This window comes from Oryzias latipes, chromosome 14 (assembly GCF_053564925.1).
Source record: "Oryzias latipes strain Hd-rR chromosome 14, Olatipes_Hd-rR_3.1".
Taxonomy (NCBI): domain Eukaryota; kingdom Metazoa; phylum Chordata; class Actinopteri; order Beloniformes; family Adrianichthyidae; genus Oryzias; species Oryzias latipes.
The window spans coordinates 22,232,606-22,242,888 of NC_136250.1; the positions used below are offsets into that span (position 1 = coordinate 22,232,606).

The 10,283-nt window shown below is 40.8% G+C and overlaps 1 long non-coding RNA gene across 1 annotated transcript; it reads right to left on the bottom strand.

Annotated features, from left to right (window-relative positions):
- Nucleotides 1-4,279: 4,279 nt before the first annotated feature.
- Nucleotides 4,280-9,466, bottom strand: LOC144983583 (uncharacterized). Its single transcript, XR_013647317.1, has 2 exons — nt 9,220-9,466; nt 4,280-9,125 (listed from the first exon to the last, which is right to left on the bottom strand). It is a non-coding gene; the product is annotated as an uncharacterized LOC144983583 (long non-coding RNA).
- Between the last annotated feature and the right edge of the window lie 817 nt (nt 9,467-10,283).

Below are 10,283 nucleotides of genomic sequence, written 5' to 3' on the forward strand. Positions count from 1 at the left end.
AGAGGGTAAGGAAGAGCTTCCAGCATCTTCTCGGTACTGAGGAAAAGATGGGAAGCAGAGCTGGAGGTAACAGAGATAAAGACGCTGAGCTTCTCTTTGGGGGTGACCTGGATGGATAGGACCAGGAATAAGGCCATCGAAGGGACAGCTCATGTTAGAGGTTAAAGTCAGAGAGCCAGACAGAGATGTTTCAGACATGTCCAGAGGAGAGACAATTAATATATTGGTAGAAGGATGCTAAGTCTAGAGCTGCCAGGCAAGAGGTGTAACCCTTGTGCTATCCTAGGCACTTTAACATTGGGAGTTTGGTCATCTAGACCCACTAGACCAGGGGTCGGCAACCTTTTTTACTCAAAGAGCCATTTGGGACCGCCCCTAATAAAAAAAAAAGCACCCGGAGCCACAACCCGTTTTGACATCATTATATATATTATGCATGTATATATTATTCAAAGGTGCTCATTACGTCGATCGCGATCTACCAGTCGATCTTCAATGACATGAGTGTAGATCGTGGGCCAGAAAAGATTAAAAAAAAAAAAAGTACTTCTTTAAAATCCACCAAAGTCCTCACTGAGAAGTACGGGACTTGATTGACATGTAGATTGGCCAATCGGACATCGTCTGAAGCATACGTCGCTGCAAATGCACATTATGTTCTTTAAAGGATGATACCGCGGCCACGTGTGGGAGGAGCTACTGGTTCTGGTTTGATTGCTGCATGGAGCGATGTGTTTATCAATGCATGTAGACACTGAGAATGTGGAGAGATCAGGATTATTATTTTGAAGAGTTCTACTTGGTAACCATGTTTCCATGTTTGGGTTTATAAAATCATCCCAGGGAAAGTCTCTGCTTCAACTCCCGCAGGGAAAGCTGCGTCTGAATCTGACGCCCTTGTTTGCCTCTCTGAAAGATTTTGAAGCCAAAGCCCCTCCTCCGCCTCTCCACCTGCTTTTCCTCTCTACCTGTTCACCTGTTCATATCCTCTGCAGCTGAGATTTGTTTCCCCCCGCGCTCCTCAGTGTGTCCTACACAGAGAGCGCAAAATACGGAAGTCGGGGCGCTCCAGCGCAGCACAAGGATGAAAGAGCAGGACGCAGGTTATAGCAGGGATAGAGCGGGTTAAGAAAATGAATGGAAGAAGGCGCTCCGCTGAAGAAATATTCAATATTGTACACATTTTATTATTGGTCAGAACTATCTTTTATTTAGAAAAATCTTTTATTTTAGTTTTGGGCGGTTTTTGGCTGGGTCTGGCGGTTTTCAGATGACTATTTGGCTGGAAAACTGTGACTCTATCTGGCAACACTGGCGCGAACTGCTCCTTGCCCCGCAGCACGTCAAGTTCCCGGCAGAAGATCGGAGTGTTTATTGAAGCCGCCCCGCATGTCTCTCCCTGCTATCAGCTCTGCAGGTCTCGCCCGATAAATACGAGCTCATTACGAAGATGTATTTTACGTGGCTCGCGCTTCGTACGGAGCCATCAACGCCTTTGAAATGCCATGAAAAATGAACAAACTAAAATAAAATTTAATTATTATAAAATACTCATAACTTTCCAAAGTCACAGGGAGCCACAACAGAAGGATGAAAGAGCCACATGTGGCTCCGGAGCCATGGGTTGCCGACCCCTGCACTAGACAGTGCGCTGAACCTTTTTTCTTCAATGATTTGTGAACCTCACTGGTGTCCATGGATTACATGACATCTTTCCAACTAAATCCACCTTTGTCATGGTAGGGAAAACACGTCAATGTAAGGGTGGGGTCATCTAAGCGAGCACAAGGGCTAGAGGAAGACCAAAGAGGAGGTTTATGGATGCAGTGAAGGAAGACATGAAGGCAGCCGGTGTTAGAGTAGAGGATGCAGAAGACAGGGTTAGATGGAGGAAACTGTTTCGCTGTGGCGACCACTGAAGGGAAAAGCAGAAAGGAAAAGAAGTACTATAAATGCTGTATAAAGGTTTTAGAGAAGGACTGACAGATGTTGTGTGATTAATAAAGACAATAAATACCACAGACTGCAGCGATTAAAAGAGCATGGTTTAATTCCAGAAGAGTTCAGGTTCTAAACTGTTTGTCTACAGTCCAGATCTCACAGCTGAAAAGAACACTGAGTGCATTAATAAATAAATCACTTCGTCAAGGGTGACCTAACCATAACCCAAAGCGGTATTTTGATCCATTCACACATTTCTGAGTATTCCTCTAAAACTCTGTGCTCTGAGCACCAGCCCCTCCCAATCCACGAAAACGAGTGAGTTCTCACATTGTGACATAGACGAGTGAAGAACGGCCTCTTCCACTGCCCCCTGGCTAGCACACACACACACACACACGCACACACACACACCCACCCACCTACACACACACACACACCCACACACACACACTTTCTCCAGGGGGCTGACTGTGATCGGCAAAACAATGTCGTTTTACAAGCACAATATGCACATCCATCTTTGGAAAAGTTCGGATGTTGCTTGTTTTTGAGGACGATATGCAGACGCACTGTCGAGACACTGACATCATGAAATGGGCGGCGGCCACACGGTGCCTCAGAGATCAAGTCGTCTTACTTCTCGGTGAGAAAATGAGCTGAGAAAACAAATTCTATTTCATTAAAAAAATACTTTTTTAAGGTGCCAAAAGTCATATATTATCATAAACATTTATACAATTTAATTTGAAAGGCTTAAGAAAAGCATAATAAAGGCTCTTTAAAATGAGCTCAGTGTTTCCCATTCCTGGTCCTAGGGGAACACTGTCCTGCATTTTTTCCATCATACTGTGCTCTAACACACCTGCCTTTGATGACTGTTATTTTCAGACCTGGAGAGCTTCATGATGAGCTGAATCAGGTGTGTTTCAACAAGGCAGCATGGAAAACATGCAGGACAGTATTCCCTACAGACCAGGCTTGGGAAACATGGATTTAGAGGACAAAAGCTTAGAACTGTTGTTTATGTTCTGTAAATAAAATGTTGGCTTGTGTGAATTTAAGAAACAGAATGCATCACATCTCATGTTGCTCGCTCTAGGACTGGGACCCGCTAAACTCATCTGTGAAGGACACAAAAATCTGAACCGAACTGATCAATTCCATTATTGCGCCTAATACCATGGTCTGGATGATTGCATGATTCTGATTGGCTGCAAAGTGTTTATTAAAAAGGGAGATTGGACACCTTAAAATAAAGTTCTGATCCAATACTTTGAATGTTCTATATTATTGCGCTGGTCTCAACACCAGATGGTAACCTAACAACAGACACCCGAACACATGTTTATAAACCATTTTATTATTATTTAATGAAATACATTGTTTATATGTTGATACACATTAAATAATCCAAGTTAATGATGAATATCTTTTAGTAACAAAAGCAATCTTGGAACCTAATGGTGGACTTTTTTTCTTTGAAACAAACTTTTGTCATCTGTACCAAAACAAGTGTTAAATTGTGAATTCTCCCTCCTGAAATGATGCCTGTATTAGTTCACATGATGTTTAGCATACTGTATATACCACTTTATGCTGCTGGTTAGACTTTATGCACCAGCTACAGCTGGTCCTGTACCCATTATCATGACAGAGCATTAAATAGTCCACTTTTTGTGAAACATAAAAGTAATAACATTACACTACTATTATTTGATTTAATATGCATTGCTTTCTTAAGTGACCATGGTTTAAGGAGTTTAATGCCCAACAAGGTGTCCATTATCAGAAAGGAATGGACTTAGCGGAAGAAACCGTCTGACGTTGGACGAAAGTTTCTACCTCCTCGTTAGCATTTTGCTCAGGGATGCAGAGAACATTTAAGATGAAAGTTATGGAAACAGCCATCTTGATGACAGCAAATGCCTTTTTACTTTCTCTTTAAGACTGCAAAGTTTTGAGGACAGAACTATCAGGAAAGACAGAACACAGCTTTTTTTGCAGTCTTAAATGATTGCTCATTGAGTCAGTATTCAGAGCTGAAAGCGCTCTCCACGGCTGACAGCAGGGCTGCATGCAGGATAGCAGCTGTTGCGCAAATGTCAGGGGAGAAGAAAAGTGATGCTTTAGTCGTTACAGCGTGATGAGTTTCAAGAAAATGATGCAAATATCATTTTCCCAGCTGTGATAATTATAACTGACAGGGGTGCACAGATGAATTGGAATGGTTTAGAAAATCCTGCAATGGTGCTCCAGACTTGTGTGGTTTAGTGATTCTTTCCAGAGTGCAGCAGAAAATGAAACTGGAGTAAATGTGTTTTTTTTTGGAACAAAGTTTTTATTTTTAATTGAAATATGAGGGGGTAAAGTTGACCTGCAGCAAACATGTCATTTTGATATTGAACTTTTACAAGTCCTCATCACTTAATAGTCTTCTCTGATTAGGAAGAACAATAAATAAAATTGATTTTGATTCAGCCAAATTAAGTTAATGGCAATTTGTCAAAGAGGTAATTTGTCAGAAAACTGCAGATAATCAGTTTCATGTACCTGAATCTCCCAAACGTTTTCCTTGACGAGAGGATCAGGTTTCATGTTTCCAGGGGTGTTTTTTTAGCACTTAGTCATAACTTTCCTTATGGGTGGATACGGGCCACCTGCAGACAAAAAATGGGCAAACCTGTATGTGATTACACTCCAACGAAAATCCTGTTATTGTTGTTTTTAACATGTTCTTGTAGCATTTTTCCTCTCAATGGAAATAATTGAAGGTTAAAACTGCATTTCTGAGTATTTCCTTATTTAAATTGTGACGAATCAGTGGCAGGTGAAAAAACGACATTTGAAAAAGGTCTCAGTTATGACAAAAACACGAAAATGGGCGCGCCAGAAGCCCCCTGCTCCGCTCCATTCTGATGCATCCACTTGCAGACAAACAGACCCATTAATATCTTCATTTTCCTCATCTAAGCTGTCATTTGGCTCAAAACTGTGGCAACAGTCCTGCCCAATGGTGAAATTCTAATGAATAACTGCTGCTCTGCAGAAACTATGTGCTAGAAAACGACAAGTTTTTTGATTTAACCTTAAAACAGCATAATCATAATCAAAAGATGACTGGGAACACTTAAACAATAGATCAAAAGATGATCAGAGAAGGACTTTAAGAAAGTGGAAAAAAAGTCAAGTTTTTCCAAATGTTTTTCACAGTCAAAGTTTGAAGCGACTGATATGAAAACTGATGACCCAGCATTCTAGCAGCATTTAAACATCTCATCTACGAACAAATCTAGAGACGTGAAATGACTCTCAAATCTTTATCTGTACGCAAATGTGGTTTTGTGTGTGTGCGTATCAGACTGTTGGTGCGTACTATTGAAATATTTGCATACGTAGGCGTCGTTTTGAAGTCACTGTTAGTTTTATGCTGCTGTAAGTTCAACTTGTGCGTGCGTAAATTGTATTCTGTATTTGTACGTTTTTGATAGTATGTGAATACACAATTGCAAGTGCACAAAGTTAGGCACAGATTGTCTTGCATGAGTTTACAAATCAGATTTCATGCACACACAAATCCAAAGTTACACACAAACAGGCAGACAAGCCACAAATCCAGTGAGTCTATTTTCTCTTCAGACCAACACAGTTGATTGGGTTGTGGGATTTTGCAAGTGTGTGTGCCGACTTCCTTGCTGCTTGTTCTCAGCATCCCAGCCCTAGAGAGTTATTTCTGATTCTCTTTACGCAGCAGGAAACGCTCTGTCCCACATGAAGTTCCACTGCACCCAGAATGTGTTGTGCCGGCTGTTACTTGTCCTGAATGTTTATTCTGCTCGGTGAGCGATCGTGTACACCATGTGCAGAGTTTGACAGCAGAGGGCTGCAGTCATATTCATAAACTGAAGGGGTAGTGTCTGCTAAGTACTTACACACTTAACGACATGATTTGTGACGGCATAACCCTTTCTCATCCAAAAACTTGCAAAGTCAGCACTTGCATATCCATGAATTTAGAATAATCAGCAGAATAAGAAAAATCTGATGGTTGTTTCAGAGAAACAAACATGAAATTTTAGTAAATCCCTTTCATAACTTTAGATCACTAACAGGAGTTGCTCAAAGAAATATACAGACAGAAAGTTATAACGCAGTTTCTAAAGAGGACGCCTTTTTTTAGTCAAAGTCTGACAAAAGAGTTGAGGAAACTTTTGCTGTTTTAGGTCAAACAAGATCAGGCTGGAGACTTCCTGAGAGAACAGTTTTGCCTTTTATGTACCGCCTACTTTTTTAGGATAGAGGGCAGGTCTGTCCTGTACTTTGTCTTTGCTGTGCACAGTCCTCACTACACTTAATTTAGAGGTTGGTTTGGGGTCATTTTTCAACAGAAAACCTAATAATGATCTAAATTTATCTGTTTGGTGTTTTTTTCTCAATGGTTTGTTTTCATATTTCCAAATCCTTTCCCTTTTTTGTGCTGTAATGAGTTTTTTAAAGATCAGTCTGACCCTAAACAAAGCTGCCTACACCACAATGTTTTCAACCCCTTTCTTCACTTTCACTTATTCTGATGACTTTTCTCCTCGTGTGGCTGCAAATGAGATCTGGGGCGAGTCTTTTTCCACATTTTTTTTGCCATTTTATCTTACATTTGCACAGAACTAGTCCAACTATTGATAAAGATGCTCTGCTTTCATCATCTTTTTCCACAGCGTTCAGATGATCACTGAGACACAGATGCATCCTAAGGGGTTTCATAGTGTCATGGTGCTCAAACCGGTTAGTTGTTGTTTGAATAGATAATGGTAAAGTCTCCAAAACTCAAACCAATCCCCCTTTTTACCAGATTTTTTAAATGTGAACAGACTCAGACCTAAGATGCAGTGTTTTGAGGAATAAGGAAGGAACTTTCACAGATCTTTCCTCCCTGCTGTCAGGAACTGGAGGTGTAGAACCCAGTATGCAGGAGTGCAGATTTGGGGGCAGAAACATCCTCTTGATGCCTTTTGATGCAAATATGCACCAAACCAAATACATTCAGGCATTGAGGGGTTAAAGATTGAATAAAAAAATTTGAACATGACAAAATCAAAGAGGCAACACAAGAGAGACAAACCAGATGACCCGACGATGAAGAATTTAAAGCCAGAGACTTAGGTTATGAATTCTTTCCGCACCACTAAAAACTACATAGTGTGGGACCATCTAGTGCCCTGGATTTTAAAAGCAGTTCGGACACCATATTCACTACAATTTTTTTTAAACAGTAAATATGACAACATCGATTTGCCAAAGTAAAAACATAATAAATACGAGTATTTTATGATCCTTATTTATGTATCCACTGTGTTCTGATGATAAAAACCTGGATGGTTTATAAAAAAAAAAAGTCAAACAAATGAGACTTGTTCAACTGCAATGCATTGTGGTCTATATTCCCCAATCTTGTGAGCATTGATGCACAGTGTTTTCTTATTGCAGACTTCTGGGAAATTTATAGGGGCACTTAATTTTGGATTTATAGATTCTGAGATCTCTGGGACAGACTGGCGACCTGTCCAGGGTGTCCCCGGCCTTCGCCCACAAGTGGCTGGGATAGGCTCCGGCAGCCCAGTGACCCCAAAAGAGAACAAAGGCTATAGAAAATGAATAAATGAATGAATGAGATTCGGAGATCTCTACAAAAAAAAAAAGAAAGTAAGTAGTGAAATTCAGAGACAACCTTAAATACACTGTGAAAGAGGAGAACTGTGAATAATTTGCAACCTAAACCTGGTGTGGCTGACAGAGAAAACAACAAACCCAAACTAAAGCAGTCCTCACGCTGTCAGCTGACTCTACAATGCATCAAACTCACTGGACACTTTAGTGTGTTTTTATTGTATTTTAATATTGCTTATTATGCGTAATTGTTTTGTTTTTGAGCTGTGGTAACATATTGATTTCCCCATTGTGGGATCACTTAAAGTTTTATTCACTATATGAGTAGTTTAGCAAATTGCAGGCAGACAGAGAGCTTTCTTAAGCTAAATAATGGAATAAAGCAGTGATACAGGTCTGTTTGATCGATTTACTATGTCTGTGGTTCAGATGTAGAGATTTAGAAAAAAACATTTTGAGTAAAAACTGTCATGCCCAACAAGAATATATCTGTATTTTAAAAGGTGTTAATGTAATAGATTAACTACAATTTTACTTTTTAAAACTATATTTCTACAAAACAAACAGATGATACGGGTTCAGCAGATATCCAGGCTTTTCTATTCAAATAATTTCCAGTCAGTTGTTATGAAGCACTTTTATGAAAACATCACATCATGAAGTCGTAGCCTGTTAAAAATGAAACAATGTCGACACAGAATTAAAAAGAATACTTGTAAAATAATGGATTACCCGAATAAAGCACAGGAGCAGATTGAAACCGGGGGTGAAGAATGTGACCATGTGACCTTCATTAGAGCACCTAAGCTAAAGGACTTCATTACAGCCACCGATCAGGGTGGAGCATCTTCTTTTTAAAAGACTTTCAGAAGACACAAAAGAGAAAACACAAAAGAAAACAATCACCTCATTGTGACTTCCATTTCCAACAGTGCAGTGAACCAGACACTTTGGGCTAATAAGTGGAGGGAGTCACCAGGCCTGATGGGAGTCCTCTGTGTTTACGGATGTGTGAGTGACGGAAAATGAGGACAGATAGAAAAAGAGGAGTCGACTGCGGAACCTGTGACATCTTCCCGCAGTTGTTCCTCAGAGCCCGGCCGGAGCTCAGAAAGCTCCAGCTGAACTCACAGCTTGTTAAGCTGGACTGTCTGATCATCTCAAACCACCCACAGACAAGATGCAGCCTCCCACTGTTCTCGTAGTTTGTGCAGTGTGTTGCCTGTGTGTTTGTACAGTATGCATGCATTCATGTTGGTACTTGTTCGCATGCCTCCTTCCTTCTTCTCAGCTTACATAAGCAGTGAGCACACATACCTCCTCCTTCAGGGTTTCTTCTGATGTCTTCCTTGCTGTATAAATCTTAAGAGTTGCGTCACAATCGTCAGATAAGAATGAAAAAACAGTGTCTCTCACCTCCTCCTGCAGGGGACAGAACACTGACTGACAAAGCCTTATAGTGTTGATATGAATAATCTTCTGGAAGGGAAAAGCTCAGGAGTAGGAGTGTGTCACTGGCTTCCCTGCAAAAACGATAAAAGAAGGGAAAGGAATGATGTTTCAGCCACTCTGTAGGAAATCTAAAAAAAGCACTCTGAGATTTCAACATCCGCTGACCTCATTGCTGACCTCCATCACTATCATTCCAATCTTCTTTTTCTTTTCCCTCTGCCTCATTTCCTTGTCCCTGCAGCTCCGGAGATGCTTGCATTTGAGCTGAAAAGCCCTGCTGAGTCCACAGAAAGCCACGTAGAAGTTCCCTCCATCAATACCACGACATGTCGAATTATCAAGATTAATTATGTGTCTAAGTGTAACGGCGTGACAGCTCATTAGGACTTTACAAGGCTGAACTGCCCTGCCTCCTCCCTCTTCCTCTCTTTAAATTCAGCCAGGGTTGCCAGGTCTGTGACGAGAGGAAACATCCAAGGGAAGACGAGCTGAGCATGACCAGACAGGCAAGGTCAAGAAGCAAAGCAAGTAGAGACTCATATCCCTGACCCCTCTTGCACCTATGCCTCCACATTGAAAAGTGAAACTTGGCTGAAACACCAATGAGCTAAGTTTCCCTCACAGAGAAACAATGTTGCTTTGTGGATCTTATGCTTCCAATCTAGGTGGAGAAAAGCATCACACAAAATAAGAAACATTTTTTTTCTCAGTTTGTTTTAACCTACATAAGCCATGCAAACAATGTAAGAAAAAATCCACTTTAAATTTCCACTCCAATCGTCTTTTGATTTATTTTAAGTGTTCCCAGTGTTTTGTTTTTTTAATTATAATTATGAAATTTAACACACAACTAAAGCCTGGGCTGCAATTTATCCAGGCTTCATCCAGGAATTCGTCCCTGGAGCACTAGTTTCTGGGAGTTTTTAAACCTCCCTCCCAGCCTGATGATTGGAGGAGTTGAAAGTGTGACTGAGTTGTGTGCATGAAACACTCATTGGGCTTGTGGGAGTTTGACACACACTCATAGGGGACTTGTGTCGTAAATTTAACGCTGTATTGAAGACTCAATCAGGGGGCAGAGTCGACAGCAAAGGAGAAGTTGGACCTCTGACATGCAGCACAAATAAACACACAAGACCACAAGACAAATACACACAAGACCATTGGTCGTAGCACTATTTGTTAAGTACAATGGGACTGTACCCAGAAGCAGAACAGAAACTGTAGGA